Genomic DNA, 21,379 nt, shown 5'->3' with positions numbered 1-21,379 from the left:
TGTAACCCTCTTTGCAGGTTTGCAGGACCTTTTACCAGTGAAAGAGCCTTACACAATAATATCCTTATCCTCTATTTATTAACAATCACCAAACAGAATACACATGCTGAGCATATAATGCTACGCTCACCAGTCCTGATCAGGCAGGGGAACTTTCCCTGTTGGCCAGGCAAGGTCAGTCTCGTCTGGATTCTGATTGCTGCACATCACGGTCGTGCAGAGGATTCTTAGCAGCTTTTATCTTAGGCTGTGTCTTAGAGGTGAGTTCTTCTTCTTCCAGGTCTTTCCTTCTTCTTATTCTTCTGTTCCTTCTGCTGATCTCCTTCTAGAACCCCAGTTTATATAGTGAAACTTGAGTCCTTTTTAGCTGTACCTTAACCAGTCATTTTACTAATATTTTACTAACCAATCCTAACATATTGTAACAAAATTCTCTAACCAATCATACCCCACCACCTTAATTAATTTACACATAGGAAAATTAATTATGTAACAAACAGAAACAATCAAAGAACTAGACAGAGATCATACAGACAAACAATAGAGAAGTGGGGACCATAAAGATAAAGCAATAAAGAAATGAGGATTTCACAACCACAACTATTGATAAGTGATTTCTTGCCAGACAGATACTATCAAACTAATTTATCTTTAACCATCTTAAGATTTGTTTCTTTATTTGCAAAAAGAAAAGGAGTACTTGTGGCACCTTAGAGACTAACAAATTTATTTGAGCATAAGCTTTCGTGAGCTACAGCTCACTTAATCGGATGCATTTGGTGGAAAATATAGTGGGGAGATTTATATACACACATAGAGAATATGAAACAATGGGTTTTATCATACACACTGTAAGGAGAGTGATCACTTAAGATGAGCCATCACCAGCAGCAGGGGGGGGAAGGAGGAAAACCTTTCATGGTGACAAGCAAGGTGGGCCATTTCCAGCAGTTAACAAGAACATCTGAGGAACAGTGGGGGGTGGGGTGGGGGGGAGAAATAATATGGGGAAATAGTTTTACTTTGTGTAAATGCATCCGATGAAGTGAGCTGTAGCTCACAAAAGCTTATGCTCAAATAAATTTGTTAGTCTCTAAGGTGCCATGAGTACTCCTTTTCTTTTTGCAAATACAGGCTAATACGGCTGCTACTCTGAAACCGTTCTTTATTTGGTGATAGTAGGTGCTATTAGACAGGATGGCCTTCTTAACAGACCGATTTTACATTGTTTTAATGTAATTTAGATGAAATGTGAGGATGTGACTTTCTGCTTCTTGGCTAATGGCTGCTGCTCTCCTAATATGGCTGCAGACAAAGGCCTTAGACCTTACAATATGGCTACAGGAAAAGGCCTTCTCCTTACTGTGATGGGTTGGATCCTCCTATTGGGATGCTACCTGATGTGCTGGGGTTTAACTGAGCCTCCCCTGCGCAATCAGCCTGGGTTCCTTCTCCCTGCTTTGCTGAATTAGGCTCTCCGATTTCTTGCAGCACACACACACAGGTAAGGTCACATCCCGCTGCAGACACAGACTGTGTGTGAGAGGGATCCCCCAGCACTCACGTGCCCACCCCTTTTGGGAGACAAACCCAAAATAATGTCTTGCACTGTATAGAAATATTTGTACAGCGCAAGCTCATAAAATTCGCCCTCTTCCTCAATATGAAGAGAGATGTGCATGACTTCTTGTTCCCACCCCAGTTAGAAATTACATAAACTGGGTTATTTTATAAACAAGCAATAAAACAAATAAAAGGAAGTCCTTCTTCACTCAGAGCACAGTCAACTTGTGGAACTCCTTGCCAGAGGAGATTGTGAAGGCTAGGACTATAACAGGGTTTAAAAGAGAACTGGATAAATTCATGGAAGTTAAGTCCATTAATGGCTATTAGGCAGGATGGGGAAGGAATGGTGTCCCTAGCCTCTGTTTGTCAGAGGGTGGAAATGGATGGCAGGAGAGAGAGCACTAGATCATTACCTGTTAGGTTCACACCCTCTGGGGTACCTGGCATTGGCCACTGTTGGTAGACAGGATACTAGGCTGGATGGACCTTTGTTCTGACCCAGTGTGGCTGTTCTTATGTTCTTAATTTATTAACTACAAAAGATGAATTTTAAGTGAATATAAGAGATAACAAACAGAAGAAAGCAGATTACTGACCAAGTAAAGCAAAATACGCAAGCTGAGCTCAATATACTTTAAAAAACAGGTTACAAAATGTAAATTCTCACCCTAAATGTTGTTTTAGGCTGGTTGCAAAGTTGTTGTGGTTCAGAGATACAGTTATATTCCTTTTCAGACTGGACTCCTGTCTCAATCTGGACTCCCTCCTTGCCTTCCCTTCAGGTAGCTTTAGTAGTCTTTCTTCTTGGGCAGACAGGCCATGGAGAGGAGGAGTCCCATTTGCCTTCCTCCTTACCCTTCAATAGGATTTACATAGCAGGAATCCTTTGTTTCCCAAACTTGACCCCCCTTCCCTTCCAGTGAAAAGTTACAAGAAGTCCCAGGTAATGTTTAGTATCAGGTGATAAGACCACCTGACTCTGTAGTATCACAGCGTCCATGAGTGTCCACAGGAAGGTCAAGCCTTTTCACAGTCCTTTGCCTCACTGATAGGTCATGCGCCTTGTCCGGCTTTTCCATTGTTGTACCTGAAGTGTTAGTAGTGGGCATCACCCAAAGTAGCATAGTTGAAATACAGATACATAGTCAATATTTCTAACTTCAGATACAGAAATGATACAGGCATACAAATTGGATAATCACATTCAGTAAATCATACCCTTTCCAATGATATCTCACAAGTCATCTTGCATAAAGTGTAACTCAGTTATGTTGTATTCATAACATAAGCATATTTTCATAAAGAATATGGAATGAAATGTCACATTTACAGTATGATGGACTGGCTAGGTCAGATCACAGAGATAAGCAAGGGAAAAGATCTGCTGGTCACCCTTATGCCCAGGGAAGGACTGTGGCCTGTAGTTACTACATTGCTCTTATAACTATTAGTTTAATACCAGCAATGTGTTCACTGTTGTATAGAGCACAGCACTGGAGACAGTTCTTGGCCTAAAGTGCTTGCAGCCTAAGTGACAGATGTGGGGGAGGCAGGTAGGGGGCAGAATTCAGCAGCCCTAGAACTCACTCCCAGTTTTTGTCTTATATTCCCAAAAGCTCAGGCTCCAGTGTATCAGCCGGCCACCTGAAGGGGTCGGGAAGGGATTTTCCACACACACACACCCCCACACCCCCCAGTGTGTGCTGGGTTTTTATCATCTCCTTCTTTGAAGCATCAGGACGGGCCATGCCTGGAGATGGGACAATGGGCAAGGTGGGCCAGGGCTCTGAGGTGGCTCCGAGCATTCTCCCTCTCAGGTGCTTGGCTAGCTGGTTCTTCCTCAGAAGCTCAGGATGTAACTGATCATCATATTTGCAGTTGGGAAGCAATTTCCCCCCAGGTCCAATTGGCAGTGACCCTGGGAGTTTTCACTGTCCTCTGCAGTGTATGGATGAGGGTCACTTGCTAGGATTATCTTGGTACTTCTCACTTAATCATTACCCTGCCATTGCAACGGCCTCAAGCCTTGGTGTACCTTGGTCCTTCCTGTTCTCTGTCTGAGGCATGTCCACTCTTCTGGGTGCTCCACTGCATTGGTCTCTTTTTGGTTTGGGTTTACTGTACAGGTTCTGGCTGGTGTTGGTAGCCTGTAATGTACGGGATGTCAGACTAGAGGATCTGATGGGCCCCTCTGGCCTTACACTTTATGACTCTATAGGATTTGCAGGGAAACCTAGAGAAGAGAAATAGTTACAGGGCTTTTTACTTCATATACTTATTACTATAGACTCACTTCTTGTGGGCACCAGAACGTAACAGAATTTCTCAGTCTGTCCAGCCTAGTACTAAATGTTCCAAGTAATGATGGCTCTTATGCCCTGTCCCTTCTCCTTGGGTGACACTTCTACAACCCAATTAATCTCCTGCTCAGATCTTTTATTTTACTTTTTATCAATTTCATTCCATTTGTCTTAGGTGCACCTCTAGGAGAACCCTTTGCCTGTTTGGGTTTATACCCCTCTCATATCTGCAGACTCTGGTCAGGTCCCCCATTAGTTGTCACATAGCTAAATTATATATTTCTGTTCCTTTTAATCTTTCTTCATAACTCAGACACTCCAGATCCCACAACAATTTGTTGCTCCTTCTCTTTGAGTCTGGTCTTTCAACCAGTTGTGCACCCACGTTATAATAATTTAATGTAGACCGAATTTCCCTAGTTGGCTTATGAGAATTTGTCAAAAGCCTGACTAAAATCATAATATATCACACCTACTGCGTACCCCCATCCACTAGGCCAGTAATACTGTCAAAGAAGGAAATTAGGTGGGTTTGATATGATTTTTCTTGCAAGTCGATGCTAGCTTTCTGCTATTACCCATCAATTGTTTAATAATTTGTTCCGGTATCATTCCACGTATTGAAGTTAGGCTGACTGGTCTATAATTCACCAGCTCTCTTTGTTTGCTTTTTAAATCTAGGTACTATACTTACCCTTCTCCAGTTCTCTGGCCCCTCACCCATCCTCTATGATTCCTTGAAGATAATTGCTAAGAGCTCTGAGATTGCTTCAGCTAGTTCACTAAGTACCCTGAGATGAATTTCATTGGGATCTGCTGACTTGACTACATCTAACTTATCCAAAATAGGGAACCCCGCCCCCAGTACTCTCAGTTTCTTCCAGTCACCTGAGCAGCAGGTCAGGACTTCCTCTGCTCCCCTGACTTTCTTGGCTCACCAACTTTTTGTTTGTGCATGTGTATTTGTTTTTTCCTGGGCAGGAGTTCATTTATTTGTTACCTGCACACTCTCAAGGGCACCCACCTTTACCCTTCTGTGGGCTCAAGGTGTAACCCTGTTAATTTAGGCATCTCATGCTTTACCGTTTGGGGCTCAGGATATAAGGCACCCAACTTTACCCCTCCGTGGGCTCCAGACTCTATTCCTCTGTGGGATCAGAGCTCTACCCCTCCAAGGGTTCAGGGTATAACACCCATTCCCTGTGGACTCATGGCAAACATCCCTTCCCTGTGTACTCAGTGCTTTATGGGTCTGCGGGGTCTTTTACCAGTGAAAGAACCTTACACAGTAATAGCCTTAACCTCTATTTATTAACAGTTACCAAAACAGAATGCACATGCTAAGCCTACAATGCTCAACACTCCCAATAAGGCAGATTAACTTTTCCTGCTGCCCAGTCAGGATCAGGTCATGCAGGGACTCCAGCTTCTTCATGATGTGATTGGCAGCATGTTGAAGTCTGGCAGCTCTGATCTTGTGGCTAGGTCCTGGAATTGGTTCCAAAGAACTTCCTTTTGGACCCCAGTTCATATAGTGAAACTTGAGTTCTGCTTAGCTATACTTAACCAGTGATTTTAAACTAAAGTACAGTATTTTTCACCGATCTAGCCCATTATGAAACAATTCTATAACCAAGAATTACCACCATAGTTGATTTACACCTAGCAAAATTAGTTATGAAACAGACAGAAACAATCACAGAACCCGACAGAGACCATACAGATAAACAATAGAGAAATAGGAAACATAAAAGCAAAACAATAAAAAGTATAGATTTTACAATCACAATTGTTGATAAGTGATTCCTTGCTAGACAGAATGCTATCAAACAAAGTTTTCTTTAAATATCTTAAGAGATTCCTTGGTTATTTGGTGATGGTGGGTACTATTAGGAGGGGCACCTTCTTAAGCATCTGATATTACATTGTTTTGATATAATGTAGAAGGAATGTGAGGATGTGACTTTCTGCTTCTTGGCTCGTGGCTGCTGCTCTCCCAAAATGACTGCAGAAAAAGGCTTCAGACATTATATATATTTATCTAGATATAGTATTAGTTCAAATAGTAATTCCCCTCCCAGAAAACGACAGTAAGATATTAGCTCTAGTTTCATGAGAACAGCTGTTCCTAATCTAGCTTAATTATTTTGATTCATATAGTTTAAGGCCACAAGTGACCATTAGATCATCTGGTCTGACCTACTGTGTATCGTAGGCCATTCATTTCACCCAGTTGTCCCTATACTACGCCCAGTAACTGGTGTTTGTTTGAAACATCTTTTCCAGAAAGGCATCTGAAGACAAGAAGAGAGAGAGAATCCACCATTTCTCTTGGCAGCCTGTTCCAGTGGTTAATCACCCTCATTGTAAAAAAGGGGGACATTATTTCTAATTGGAATTTGTCTGGCTTCAGCTTCCAGCCATTGATTCTTGTTAAGCCTTCTTCACTGGATTAAAGAGACCCTCAGTGCTGAGTATTTGCTCCCCATGAAGGTCCTTACACACTATAATCAAGTCAGCTCTTAATCTCTTTTTTGAAAAACTAACAGGTTGAGCTCTTCAAGTCTCTTAATCCAAGGCATTTTCTTCAGCCCTTGAATAATTTTTGAGGCTCTTTTCTGCACCCTCTTCAGTTTTTCAACATCCTTTTTAAAGTGTGGACACCGAACCTATATGCAGTATTCTTGTATCGGTCTCACCAATGCTGAATTATACATGTAAAAATCATCTCCTTATTCCTAGTCACTACTCCTATTTATACATCCAAGGATTGCATTCACTCTTTGTTCCACAGCCTCAAATATGGAACCCATGGTGAGTTGTTTGTTTGCAATGACCCCCACATCCTTTCTGCGAGTCACTGATTTCCGAGATGCCATTCCCCGTTCAGGTGTGGCCTGCATTCCTTGTTCCTAGATGTATAACTTTGCTATGACACATCCTAGGGGGAAGATCAGGGTTAAGACCTGCTGTTCATTTCGGGGCTTGGTGTCTGTAGTAGTCCCGTACCTAATGCTTTTGATGGTTGAGTGAGGGACGCTTCCTCAATAGATAGTCCATCCACCTACAGTACACTTCTGAGCCTGAAATGGAAGCGAATCTTGATTTCGGTTAATGTTGAAGGAAGAAGCTGTTAGGACTTCCAGGGGGGATTTAGGAGTCGGTACTGGCTCAAGACCCTTCTCCAAAGCCCCATTCCTAAAATCAAAATCCCATTCAAGAGATCCTTGTTTTCTAAGAGGGCCTGAGAAGCCAAATGCATCACTGGACTCCCCATGTATGGCTATTTCTTGATATTGAAAGCCTAGAAGAAGAGACAGCCCATCACCCTCTGGAGACTGGCTTCTTTTCTGTGAGAGGGAGTGGAAATGGACGTGGCAGAGAACTGGCATTGAAAGGTAGAATGGGAGACCGAAGTAAGAGGTCCCTCTTCCAAGTGTTCCTCTCACCAAGGCTGCAGTCTCCTTCCCTGGTGAGGTTGCCTCTGGAGGAGATTGTGATGGGTTCAGTCACAGAGACTCCCCTCAAGATTGTCACTCGATGAGCTGGGATACCACTGAGAATAACCCTCCTGCCAGAACAGGTGCCCCTCCACTCCTGTCTTGCTGAGTTAGACACTCCAGTCAGCTCCAGCACAGACCCAGAGATTGGGCCATGCCTCTCTGCAGTTCACTGAAACGGAGATTCACTCAGCCAGGGGCTTCTCAGTTAACAGGGACTTTCCCAGCATCCAGTGTTCAGCCTTTCTGGGAGCCTGAACCCCAAATAAATCCGTTTTACTCTGTATAAAGTTTATACAGGGTAAATTCATAAATTGTTCACTCTCTATAACATTGATAGAGAGATGTGCACAGCTGTTTGCTGCCCCAGGTATTAATCACTTACTCTGGGTTAATTAATAAACAAAAGTGATTTTATTAAGTATAAAAAGTAGGAGGGAGAGGAATTATTTAAGCTCAATACCAATGTGGACACAAGAACAAATGGATGTAAACTGGCCATCAGGAAGTTTGGACTTGAAATTAGACACAGGTTTCTAACCATCAGAGGAGTGAAGTTCTGGAACAGCCTTCCAAGGGAAGCGGTGGGGGCAAAAGATATATCTGGCTTCAAGACTAAGCTTGATAAGTTTATGGAGGGGATGGTATGATGGGATAGCCTAATTTTTGGAAATTAATTGATCTTTGACAATTAGTGGTAAATATGCCGAATGGTCTGTGATGGGATGTTAGATGAGGTGGGATCTGAGTTACTATAGAGAATTCTTTCCTGGGTGTCTGGCTGGTGAGTCTTGGCCACATGCTCAGGGTTTCGCTGATCTACATATATGGGGTCGGGAAGGAATTTTCCTCCAGGGCAGATTGGCAGAGGCCCTGGAGGTTTTTCACCTTTCTCTGCAGCATGGGGCACGGATCACTTGTTGGAGGATTCTCTGCACCTTGAAGTCTTTAAACCATGATTTGAGGACTTCAGTAGCTCAGACATAGGTTAGGGGTTTATTACAGGAGTGGGTGGGTGAGATTTTATTGCCTGCGTTGTGCAGAAGGTCAGACTAGATGATCATAATGGTCCCTTCTGACCTTAAAGTCTATGACTCTATGGTTTAAGTAATAACAGACAGAACAAAGTAAGTCACCAAGCAAAATAAAACAAAACACGCAAGTCTAAGCCTAATACATCAAGAAACTGATTACAGGTAACATCTCACCCTCAAAGATGTTCCAATAAGCTTCTTTCACAGACTAGACTGCTTCCTAGTCTGGGCCCAATCCTGTCCCCTGGTACAGACCTTGTTAGTTCCAGCAGACATCTCCGGTGGTAAGCAGGGGTTTTCTCATGACTGGCAGCCCCTTTCATAGAATATCAGGGTTGGAAGGGACCCCAGAAGGTAACCAATTGTAACCAATTTGTTACAAAATCATCAAAGACCCAAACCCCTGAATCTTGGAACAATGGAAAAATCAGTTATTCTTAAAAGAAGGATTTTACTAAAAAAAAAAAAAAGAAAGCTAAAAATCATCTCTGTAAAATCAGGATGGAAAATACTTTACAGGGTATTCAGATTCAAAACACAGAGGATCCCCCTCTGGGCAAAACCTTAAAGTTACAGAAAACGGGAATAAACCTCGCTCCTAACACAGGGAAAATTCACATAAAACAAAAGATAAACTAATCCGCCTTGCCTGGCTCACCTCTACTGGTTGCAATATTGGAGACTTGGATTAGGATGGGTTGGAGAAGGTGGATTTCTGTCTGGCCTCTCTCAGTCCCAAGAGAGAACAACCCCGTAAACAAAGAGCACAAACAAAAACCTTCCCCTTCCCCTCCCCCTCCCCCCCATATTTGAAAGTATCTTGTCCCCTTATTGGTCCTTTGGGTCAGGTGCCAGTCAGGCTAACTGAGCATCTTAACCCTTTACAGGTAACAGGATGTTGCCTCTGGCCAGGAAGGATTTTATAGCATTGTATACAGAAAGGTTGTTACCCTTCCCTTTATATTTATGACACAGGTCTACAAAGGAATTTAGGAATTGTAACACCTAAGTTTCAGGCGCTTAGCCTCCCAGTGGAGTTCACAAACCCTGGGTTAAGCACCTGGGATCCCTATACAATGCACAGGAGAGAGAAGCTCCTGAGCATGGGATCCACAAAAGCCAGCATACTATGCAGGGAGTCACCTAAACTAGCCAATAACAGATGCTGGTGAGAAGATGTGTCCCAAGACCGCCCCCCACACCTCTACCGTCACTGGGACTTAGGTGACTATCTCTGCTTGGGATCCGCAGCTGGAGTCAGGTGTCTGTGCCGTTTCTCGAAAGGACAGTGATGGGTACACACCTATCTCCCAACAAAACAGGGTGTGTGGGGGGGTCCTCTCCTATCATCCTTCACCCAGTGGTTAGGGAACTCAGCCAGAATGTGAGAGACCCCAGGTCAGTTTTGCCCTCTGCTCAATGAGGTGAAGGGACTTGAACATAGGTTTCTCCTACCTCTCAGGTTGAGTACCCTAACCACCAGACTATAGCTTCACTCTTCCTTGCTCTCTCTGGCCCACTGCATATTTAATTATTTATACAGAGTGGAACACCTGCAACAGGAGAAAGTGAGAGAAGTCCACATCAGAATATCCCACACTCCAGTGGCTTGTGTATTCCTGTTAACTGTTTCTGGAGCATTAAACTAGCATCTTAAAGAAGCTAAGAAACAGTATTATGTAAAGCAAAAGAACAGCCATACTGGGTCAGACCAACGGTCCATCTAGTCCAGTATTCTGTCTCCAACGCTGGCCAGTGCCAGGTGCTTCAGAGGGAGTGACCAGAACAGGGCAATTTACTAAATGATCCTTCCTCTCTTGTTCAGTCCCAGCTTCTAGCAGTTTAGGGACACCCAGGACATGGGGTTGAATCCCTGACCAACTTGGCTAGTAGCCACTGATGGACCTGTCCTCCATGAACTTATCTAGTTTTTTTTTGAACCCAGTTATACTTTTGGCCTTCACAACATCCCCTGGCAATGGGTTTCACAGGTTGACTGTGCATTGTGTGAAGAAGTACTTCCTTATGTTTATTTTAAACCTGCTTCTTATTAACTTAATTGGCTGACCATAGGTTCAAGTGTTGAGAAGAAGTAAATAGCACTGCTTTATTCACTCTCTCCACCCCAGTCACGATCTTATAGCCCTCCATCATCTCCCCCCGGAGTCGTCTCTTTTCTGAGCTGAACACTCTCGATCTTTTTAATCTCTCCTCATAGGGAAGCCGTTCCAGACCCCTCAGCATTTTTGTTGCCCTTCTCTGTATTTTTTTCAATTCTAAATCTTTTTTTGAGATGGGTGAACCAGAATTGTACACAGTATTCAAGGTGTGGGCACATCATGGCTTTATAAAGAGGCATCATGATATTTTCTGTTGTATTATCTATTGCTTTCTTAATGTTTCCTAACATTCTGTTGACTGCCGCTGTACTTTGAGCAGATGTGTTTAGAGAACTATCCACGACTCCAAAATCGCTTTCTTGAGTGGTAACAGCTCATTTAGACACCATCATTTTGTATGTGTAATTGGGATTATGTTTTTGAATGTGCATTACTTTGCATTTATCAGCACTGAATTTCATCTGCCATTTTGTTCCCCAGTCACCTAGTTTAGTGAGAGCTCTTTGTAACTCTTTGCAGACTGCCTGGGACTTAACTATCTTGAGTAATTTAAAGTATCATCTGCAAATTTTGCCACCTCATTGTTTACCTCCTTTCCCAGATTATTGATGAATATGTTAACAGCAGTGGTTCCAGTATGGAGTCTTGGGAGACACGGCTATTTACATCTCTTCACTGTGAAAACTGACCATTTATTCTTACCCTTTGTTTCCTACTTTTAACCAATTACTGATTCATCAGAGGATGTCCTCTCGTGTCCCGTGACAGCTTACTTGTTTAAGAGACTTTGGTGAGGTACCTTGCCAAAGGCTTTTTGAAAGTCCACGTTCACTGTATCCACTGGATCACCTTGTCCGCATGTATGTTTACACCCTCAAATAATTCTAATAGATTGGTGAGGCATGATTTCCTTTTACAAAAGCCATGTTGACTCTTCCCCAACATATTGTTTACCTATGTGTCCAATAATTCTGTTCTTTACTATAGTTGCAACCAATTTGCCTGGTACAGAAGTTAAGCTTATTGAACTGTAATTGCCAGGATTGCCCTGGAGCCTTTTTTAAAAATCGGCATCATGTTAGCTATCCTCCAGTCATCTAGTACAGAGGCTGATTAAAGCGATAGGTTACATAATACAGTTAGTTATTCTGAAATTTAATATTTGAGTTCCTTGAGGATGTGGGTGAATACCATCTGGTCCTGGTGATTTATTACTGTTTAATTTATCAGTTTGTCCTAAAACCTCCTCTACTGACACCTGAATCTGGGACAGTTCCTCAGATTTGTCACCTAAAAAGAATGGCTCAGGTGTGGGAATCTCCCTCACATCCTCTGCAGTGAATTTATTTAGACTCTCTGCAATGCACTTGTCTTCCTTGAATGGTCCATTAGCACCTTGATCATCCAATGGCCCACTGCCTGTTTGGCAGCTTCCTGCTTCTCATGTACTTTAAAAAAATTTTGCTGTTGGTTTGTGTCTTTTGCTAGTTGCTCTTCAAATTCTTTTTGTCTTGTCTAATTATTATACTTTTACACTTGGCTTGCCAGAATCTATGCTCCTATTTTCCTCAGTATGATTGACTTCTAGTTTTTAGTAGGATGTCTTTTTGTCTCTAACTGCCTCTTTTTACTCTGTTGTTTAACCAGAGTGATGTGGGTTTTTTGGTCCTCTTACTGCTTTTTGTTATTTGGGATGCACGTATATTTTGAGCCTTTTTATGTTATTTTTACATACTTTACGTACAACTTTCAGGCATTTTACTCTTTTGACTGTTGTTTTAATTCCTGTTTAACTAGCCTTCTCATTTTTGTGCAGTTCCCTTTTTTGAGGTTAAATGCTATTGTGGTGGGTTTCTGTGGTATTTCCCCCCCACAAGGATGTTTACTTTCATTACATTATTACCAAGCAGTTCAGCTATATTCACCTGTTGTACCAGATCCTGTGCTCCACTTCAGACGAAATCAAGAATTGCCTCTCCCCCTGTGGATTCCTGGACTAGCTGCTCCAAGAAGCAGTCATTCATGGTGTCTAGAAATTTTTGCTCTGCATTCCATTCTGAGATGACACGTTCTCACTCAGTAGTTGAAATTATCCATTTTTATTGAGTTTTCTGTTTCTGTAGCCTCTAATCTCCCTGAGCATTTCACAATCAGTGCCACCATTCTGCTCAGGTGGTCGGTAGTATATTTCTACTGCTATGCTCTTTATTATTCAAGCATGGATTTTCTATCCATAGAGATTCTATGGTACAGTTTTATTCATGTAGGATTTTTACTATATTTGACTCGATGCTTTCTTCTACATACAGTGCCACTCCCTCACCAGTGCGACCTACTCTCTCATTCCTATGTATTTTGTACACTGGTATTACCATGTTCCATTGATTATGATCATTCCACCAAGTTTCTCTGATGCCTGGTATATCAATATCCTCATTTAGTACCAGGCACTCAAGTTCACAAACACTTATAAAATTTGTCAATATTTAATTGTCTGTCTTCATGTGACGTAATTGAATGGCCTCTTTTTTTCATTTGTCTTTTTCTCTTCAGTTTCTACCTGTACTTTATCAACATCTATCCTCTCCTTTTTACTAGGATATAGAGTATCCTCTTTAATAAATCCTTCCCTAGGGGATGAGTCTGGCCAAGCTATGTGCTCCTCCACACCTGCTCGCTTTCCCCCAGCCCTTAGTTTAAAAACTCTATGACCTTTGTAATTTTCATGCCAGCAATCTGGTTCTGTTTTGGTTTAGGTGGAGCTCATCCTTCCCATATAGGCTCCTCCTTTCCCAAAAAGTTAGTTCCTAATATACCTAAATCCCTCCTCTGAACACCGTTGTCTCATCCATGTATCGAGACCCTGCAGTTCTGCTTAACTGCCCCTGTGTGTGGAACTGGAAGCATTTCAAAGAATGCTACCAAGGAGTCCTGGACTGTAATCTCCTTCCTAGCAGCCTAAATTTTGCCGCCAGGACCTCTCTTCTACTTTTTCCTATGTCATTGGTACCCACATATATTACGACCACTGGATCCTCCCTTGCACTGTGCATAAGGCAATCTAGATGTGTCGAGAGGTTGTCACGGAGTCACCGGGTGATGCTCTGGATCTACTCCATACGAAGCCAGTCAGGATTCTGGGGATGCCTCCTTTCCCCAGGGCAAGAAGCTTACACAACTCCAACCTTCCTGGGGCCGACCTTGGGGCATTCAGCATCCCCGTCCACACCATGCGCTTCCCACAGCGAGTCTGCACAGGAAGGGCTCCTAGGGGAGCCAGAGAGCTCCGCAGTCAGACGTGACTCTCAGTCAGCCAGGAAAACAGAGGTTTATTAGATGACAGGAACATGGTCTAAAACAGAGCCTGTAGGTACAGAGAACAGGACCCCTCAGTCAGGTCCGTCCTGGGAGGCGGGGAGGCCAGAGCCGCGTCTGAGCCTCCCCCCATTTCCCCAGCCAGCTCCAAACTGAAACTCTCCAGCCCCTCCTCTGGCCTTTGTCTCTTTCCGGGGCCAGGAGGCCACCTGATCTCTTTGTTCTCCAACACCTTCAGTTGGCACCTTTGTAGAGGAGGGGCCCAGGCCATCAGGAGACAGGGTGTCAGCCATTCTTTGTGCAGACACTATCACACTGATCTCCTAGGACTCTGCCACAATCACACACCCTTATCCCACCACCTAGATACTTAAGAACTGCATAGGGGAAACTGAGGCACCCACACAGTATTCAGAGAAAACATTAAGAACATTCCCACTTCGTCACATCTCTTCCCCCCTTTGAGACCGAACTGAGTGAGGTCACTTTAGCCGGTGATCTGGGGAAGTTTGAATCCACCATTGTTCCCCTGGATGCCCCAGCATCTCTCCCATTCCTTGGTGGGAGTTACACCAGGCCCTTTCATTTTCATGCCCTCCCTTAGGTTGGGTGTGCTCGATGGCACTCCCAGGCCGCATATGGGAAGGTTTATGTGGCCCGTGACCTTTTGCCACCCCAATACCCCTGGGGTTCAAACTGGGATTGGGATTTCTCCCAGCGCTCCAGTTTGGAGGTCTGCGATTTGGGCTCTTTTGGTTAAGAGCCCCCATCTTGACCTGGGCCAGCTTTGGGCTTGGGCAGCAGCTCCCCACCTTGTGGCCCAGGTATGACACCTCTGCAATCCCCACCTTACACTTTCCAGCTTTTACCGTCAGTCCTGCCTCCTTGAGGCAGCCCAGCACCCTCTTCATCTGGGACCCGTGTTCCTCCCAGGGCTGGCTAGAGACACACTTGTCATCAACGTACGCCAGGGCCAAATTCTCCATCCCCCTCCGTAACCGATCCACCTGGCACTGGGGGGTGGCTCACGCCCCCCTGAGGTCGAAAGGCAGGACCAGGAACTCAGAGAGCCCCCAAGGGATGGTCAAGGCAGATTTCAACCTGGCATCTGGATCCAAAGGCACCTGCCAGTTGCTCTTAGTGAGAACCATAGTAGAGAGGTAATGAGACCCCCCAAGCTTGTCTAGAATCTCACCAGGCCTAGGCATGGGGTAGGCATCGGACACAGTGATGGCATTAAGTGTCCAATAGTCCCCACAGAACCTGATCGACCCGTCTTCCTTGTGGACCCACCCCACGGGTGAGGCCCATGGGCTATTGAACGGCTGGATCACCTCTAAAGCCAGCATGTCCTTGACCTCTCTCTCCAGGCTCTGGGCTGTTTTCCCAGGGACTCTGAACAGGGGACACCTGATGGGAGGACTGGCTCCCACCTCAGGAAAGAGATCGACCAAGGGGTCTTCTCCCTTCTCCTCCCAGTCCTCCCTTTCCAGGTCCTGGGGTCCCCTCACTCTCCTCCCATACAGCAGCCTGAAAGGGAAGAACCCGGTGGATTCCTGGGGCACGTCCCTGTACCACGGGTGGGGCAGGAACTTGTCCCCGTCCTGCGGATGCTGATTCATAGAAGTCCTCAGCATCATCCTGAGGGCCCCATAGACTCTCTCCACCAGCCCGTGGGATGGAGGGTGACCTGCAGAGACCCAGGTGGGTCAGACCCCCCCATTTCTCCCACCAGACCCGGAGCCGGGCTGACAGGACATTGGACCACTGGTCTGTAAGGACCCCGCTAGGGACCCCCTCTCTGCTAAAGATGGTCAGCAGTGCGTCTGCCCTGGTGTCTGCCTCGGTGGAGGACAGAGCCCGCGCCCCTGGGTAGCGGCGAGATCCATCACCCCCAGGATGTATTTCTCCCCCGACGGGGTCGCCTTGCTGAGGGGCCTCACTATGTCCATAGCCCCCTTCTGGAAAGGTTCCTCTGTGATGGGCCGGGGTCTCAAGGGGGCTTCACCCTTATCCCGGCCTTCCCCCCCTCTGGTCAGGGTCGCAGGACCTGCCGTGCCACTGGGCTGCGTCCCAGCCTCCGGGCCAGTCACAGTTCTGCAGCAGCCGCTGCCTGGGGCCTGGATCCCCTGGTGTCCCGAGAGAGGGACATCGTGGGCCAGGTACAACAGCCGGCGGCGACACTTCTGGGGCACCCCCAGCTGCCTCCTGATCCCCACAGTTCTACTTCCCCTGCGTGAGCCCCTTCCCGGTCCAGGAATCCCTTCTCCCACGGGGATCTGTCCCTGCAGCTTTCCCCACGGGGGTTTGCAGCGCTGTGGCCAGCAAGTTCCCTCAGCTCCTCCAAGGAGGGATCCTTCTGCGGCTCAGTCTGGAATTCAGCGGCTGGGGCAGGGAGTGGGACCTGCTCCCTCTCGCGGGCTGGGTCTGGGGTCACAGCCCCGCTGAGCCCTGTCCCTGGTTGTTCCCTCCCTGCCGTGGGATCACTTCCCAGCAGCGCCTCTGGACCAGGCAAACCTGGTTGGCAGCCAATCTGCCCTGCCTATGTCTCCCCCCACTCAGCTGGGGTCTCAGCTCCCCCCTTGCTCAGCACTGCCGTTGCTGTCCCAGTGGGGGTAGGCAGCGAGCTCGCTGCTTTCCTCACTGCATCAGAGCCAGTGTGAGCCCCCTCTCTGGTGTGCAAGTGGCGGGGAGCACCTCTCTGTCCCACCCAGCCCGAGGGGGCTGGTTACAGGCAGGCAGGTATCCTGAACCTAGCAGCTCTTCCCCCTGCCAGCCAGGTCAGCTGTATTTTCACTGACCATTTCCCTCTCCGCGGATTGGTTCCCTGGATTCAAATTCAAACCTTCGGCCGTTACAGGAGTAGGGCCTGGATCCTGTCCCAAAGAGACACAGTCACCCCACAACAGGGTCGCACAGCCAATATCCTGGAGAACCCCAACGACCAGCCAGCCCCACCCCTCCTGGGTCTGCACAGGGATCTGGACCATAGGCAGGGTGAGGGGCTTTATCCCTGGGACACTCACCCAGCTCACACAGCCCCCCAGCATCTGAGGCTGCACCACCAGGGGCCTGACACCAGTTTTCTCTGTCCCAGGATCTCGCCACCCCAGGAATGTCTCCCTGTTGACCATCACCTTCCGCTCCCACTGGGGGTCTGAGGGGCCTGAGCCCAGGAAACTCCACACAGACATATAGGTTGGGGTCAGGAGTGGGAGCCTGTCCACCACCCCACCCATCTGGCTGATGGAGTCTATGGCCTTGGGACCCAGCAAGGGAGCTAGACACCGGGGCTGTTCTGCAGGGTCCCCCGGTTTAAATCGCCAGCTTGCTCAAAGGCAGTGAGGTGGCCTCCATATCCCCCCCTCCCCCATCCTTAACCAGGACAGCAATGTAGTATCGAGGTTCCCTGTGGAACTGGCACCCCGGGGTCTATCCCCACTCACCCCGGGAGGTCCCCTCTGCCTCTCCGCTCCACCATCGCCAGTTCATGCTGCTGCTGCTCCTGCAGCTCTTTCTTGGGCTCTCGCTGTCTCTCACAGTCCTCTCGCTCTCTCGGACTCAGCTCCAATCCCTTCCATCTCCGATCCCCTGATGGGGAACCTGATCGTGAAGACCCCCGTCTGGTCGGGGACAGGAGTCTTGGGGATGCCTGGCTACCACTGCAGCTGCTCCCAGATCCTGCTATAGCCCCACTGGGGTCAGGAATCTGCTCCTTAGAGTGATCATCCTCCTCCAGCTGCACGATTAACTGTGCTTTGGGGAACTTTCCAATGCGCAACCCTCTTTCTGCACAGGGTTACAACGTCCTTCTTAAAGAGATGGTGATGGGAACAGCGGAGTGATGGCCTAAGTTGTTGTGGACTCGCAGGCCTGTGTGCTCTCAGCTCCCCATGGTTTCCAGGAAGAACCCCTAGTGTGCCAGCCCTTCTCGAGGTCACCACCTCTCTCCCAGGGCCAAGCCGCAGGCTCCTCCGCCCCAAGACTGCTCACCGCAGTCCCCACGGGGACCCCATTACTGTGACAGTCCTTCTCACTAGTCACACACTCCCAGGGGTTAAGGGTAGCTCCTTCGCCCCCTGAAACTGTCCCTCTCTGAGCCTTCATCACGCCTAATCCTCTTTACTCCCCCTTTGTTTTACTGCTCCTGTCGCTTACTGTAAGAAGCGCCATTCATGGGGTGCAGTACATCTCACCACTGCCACCAGTTGTCATGGAGTCATCGGGCGACGCTCTGGAGCTGCTCCATATGAAGCCAGTCAGGACTCTGAGGAAGCCTCCTCTCCGCAGGGCAAGAAGCTTACACAACTTCGACCTTCCTGGGGCTGACCTCGGGGCATTCAGCATCCCTGTCCACACTGTGTGCTTCCCACAGCAAGTCCGCACAGGCGTGGCTCCTGGGGAAGCCTGTACCCCAATTCCTCAGTCAGACATGACTCTCAGCCAGCCAGTAAAACAAGGTTTATTAGACGACAGGAACTTGGTCTAAAACAGAGCTTGTAGTTACAGAGAAAAGGACCCCTCAGTCAGGTCTGTCTTGGGGGGGCAGGAAGGCCAGAGCCACATCTGAGTCTCCCCCATTTCCCCAGCCAGCTCCAAACTGAAACTCTCCAGCCCCTCCTCTGGCCTTTGTCCTTTCTGGGGCCAGGAGGCCACCTGATCTCTTTGTTCTCCAACACCTTCAGTTGGCACCTTTGCAGAGGAGGGGCTCAGGCCATCAGGAGATAGGGTGTCGGCCATTCTTTGTGCAGTCGCCATCACACTGGCCCCCTAGGGTTCTGCCACAATCACGCATCCTTATCTCACCACCTGGATATTTAAGAACTGCATAGGGGAAACTGAAAAGGAGTACTTGTGACACCGTAGAGACTAACAAATTTATTTGAGCATAAGCTTTCGTGAGCTACAGCTCACTTCATCGGATGCATTTGGTAGAAAAATTGCTACTCTGAAACCTGTCATGGGGAAACTGAGGCACCCACACAGTATTCAGAGAAATCATTAAGAACATTCCCACTTCATCACAGAGATCCACAAACTTTGCACCTGGCAAGCAATTCACTAGGTGGTTCTCCTGGTCATCACAAATCCAACTATCTATTTCTAATAATCAAATCCCCATTACTATTACTTCTGCAGTTAGTAAAAATGATACTAAGGTGCGATTTCGAACTCTTATTACAGAGTTTTATTTATTTTGTATAAGCAGCAGTTTACTCCAGGGACTACTGCTTTGTACTGTACAGAGAGCACCAAGCTTTTGAACTGAGGCCCCACTTATTACAGAAAAATGCCCACTCCAATACTACTGCCTGTTTTGAGCTGAAGCCCGAGTCTGTGAATGGAGCTGAGTTTGATGAAAGAATTTGCTTAAATGGTGATTTCCAAGACACGAGGCCTTGCCATTTTGTTGTTATGTGTTTTGTTTGAGTATTAACCATCCCTTCCCCTCTTCTCTGTATGGGGGTATCTGGGTATTCATTGGTTGGTGATTTCGGGAACTATGCAAAATGATTTCCTGTCCATCCAGAATTTGCTGTCTTTCCAGAATTGCCCGTTTTACCTCCACTTGGTTGCAAATCCAAGGAATTACATAATCTGTGCATCAGAGTGATGCCTATCAGTGTGGTACCTCTGAGAGCACCTGAAGGGCTAGCTTTTCTTTCAACCCCAACAGAGTGCTCCCCTAGCAGCGATGCACCTGCTCAGCCAAGCAGCAACTCTGAGTAGCAGCAGAGCCCAACACAAAAGAGAAGACCCTGCTATACTGCCCCCTTCCCCCCCCCCCCCCAGCCTCCTTTATGTGTCTGCATGGCCCTCCCACTTCCCCAAGGGCAGGAGGAGGCTGGCTCTGTGCTGGCCTTGGCTGAGGAGGGTTTGGTCTGAGGCATGTCTTTTTCCAGCCACTGTTCTGGGACAGTGAATTTAAGAGGTTACTATCAGAAGCCATGGAAGGTCGGGGACAGACCTGGCACTGAGATGCTGAGGTGTAGCTCTGTGCACTGAGGGGCCCTCACAAAGGGCTGAATGTATACATCAGGGGAAGAACCTGGAGCACTGAGGCCTAGCTTGAGGTCGAGTGGGGAGGGCAGTGCAGGGGAGCTGGCTGGGAATCCTGCCTTTCATCCCCTTTCCCGCTATTGCAGGCAGCTGGCTGCCGACTGATGTTGACCAGAGGACGGGGCTGCAAAGCCCTTTGAGAGCCACCAGGCCTGGGCCCCTGGAATGCTTCCACCTGTCCGCTTTCCCTGTCAGACCCCGCTCCTCCTCTGTGTCCCACCCCCTCTCTATGCCCCATCCCCACACACACCCCGTGCCCCACCCTTCTCTCTCTTCACCACTCTGCCCTGCCCCTCACTCCGTTCTGCCGCTAGTCTGTCCCCTGCCCGTGTCCCCAGGCTGTGTTCCTGTTCCACAGGTACCCCAGCCCTGGCTCCCTGCAGCCATTCACAGGCGCCTGCGGGGCGGGAGCTGGAGCAGAGACAGGGAGGAAGCTCGGTTCTGCTGAAATAGGGAGGCTGGCTCAGCAAAGGGCAGGGGGGGATTCCCATCATCCCCACCCCCTTCGCAGAGCAGGAGGGCACAGAGTAAATTACACAAACCTCAGCACAACCAGTGGGGCTGACATTCACCCTCCCCAACCCCTATGCACGTCCCCCACCTCCCACATAACCCATCAGGCCCTGCCCTCCCCCGCCTCTCCGAGGCACTGCCCCACCCGCCTCCCACACAAACCACCAGGGCACTAACCCTCCACTGCCTCCGCCTCCCCTGCGCATTGCCCCCACTTCCTACACCCCCCCCGGGCACTGCCCCTGCCTGCCCTGGACGCCTCCCTCCCCCCACACCTCCCCTGGGCACTGCCCCCCTTTCTCTCACAAACCACCAGGCCCTGCTCCCCAACCCCTCCCACATCACTACCCAGCACTATTCTCCCAGCCCCTACACCCAGCCGTGGGCTTCCCCCAACCCCCTCAATACCTGGGGCACGGCCCTCACCTCCGACAGCCCTCAGGCACCGCTCCCAGACAAACCACCATCCTGGCCTCCCAGTGCCCAGCACTGCCCGCCGGCCCCACCCCTGGTGCTGCCCCCCAGCACTGCCGCATTACCCCCCGTCCCTGCACCAACACCCTGGCTCTGCGCCCCAGCTTGCCCCCCAACATGCAGCACTGCCCCCAACCCCGGCGCCGCTCCCCTGACACCCAGCTCTGCCCCCCAACCCCCGCCCCAGGCCCCCAGACTCCTGGTCCTGCCCCCCAACCCTCGCAACACCCAGCGCGGCCCCCCCAACCCCTGCCCCTCTGATACCCAGTGCTGTCCCCTCAACACTTGGTGCTGCCCCCCGACACCCAGCGCTGCCCCCAACCACTGTCCCTGCCACCCAGTGCTGCCCCCCGACACCCAGCGCTGCCCCCAACCCCTGCCCCCCGACACCCAGCGCTGCCCCCAACCCCTGCCCCTGCCACCCAGTGCTGCCCCCCGACACCCAGCGCTGCCCCCAACCCCTGCCCCTGCCACCCAGTGCTGCCCCCCGACACCCA

At 48.4% G+C, this 21,379-nt stretch overlaps 1 protein-coding gene across 2 annotated transcripts in view; it reads left to right on the top strand.

Annotated features, from left to right (window-relative positions):
- Positions 1–21,379, top strand: part of SHANK3 (SH3 and multiple ankyrin repeat domains 3) — a 695,549-nt gene that overhangs the window by 366,320 nt on the left and 307,850 nt on the right. The window lies entirely within an intron of this gene.

This window comes from Dermochelys coriacea, chromosome 1 (assembly GCF_009764565.3).
Source record: "Dermochelys coriacea isolate rDerCor1 chromosome 1, rDerCor1.pri.v4, whole genome shotgun sequence".
NCBI lineage: Eukaryota > Metazoa > Chordata > Testudines > Dermochelyidae > Dermochelys > Dermochelys coriacea.
This window is presented reverse-complemented; position numbering and strand designations above follow the sequence as displayed.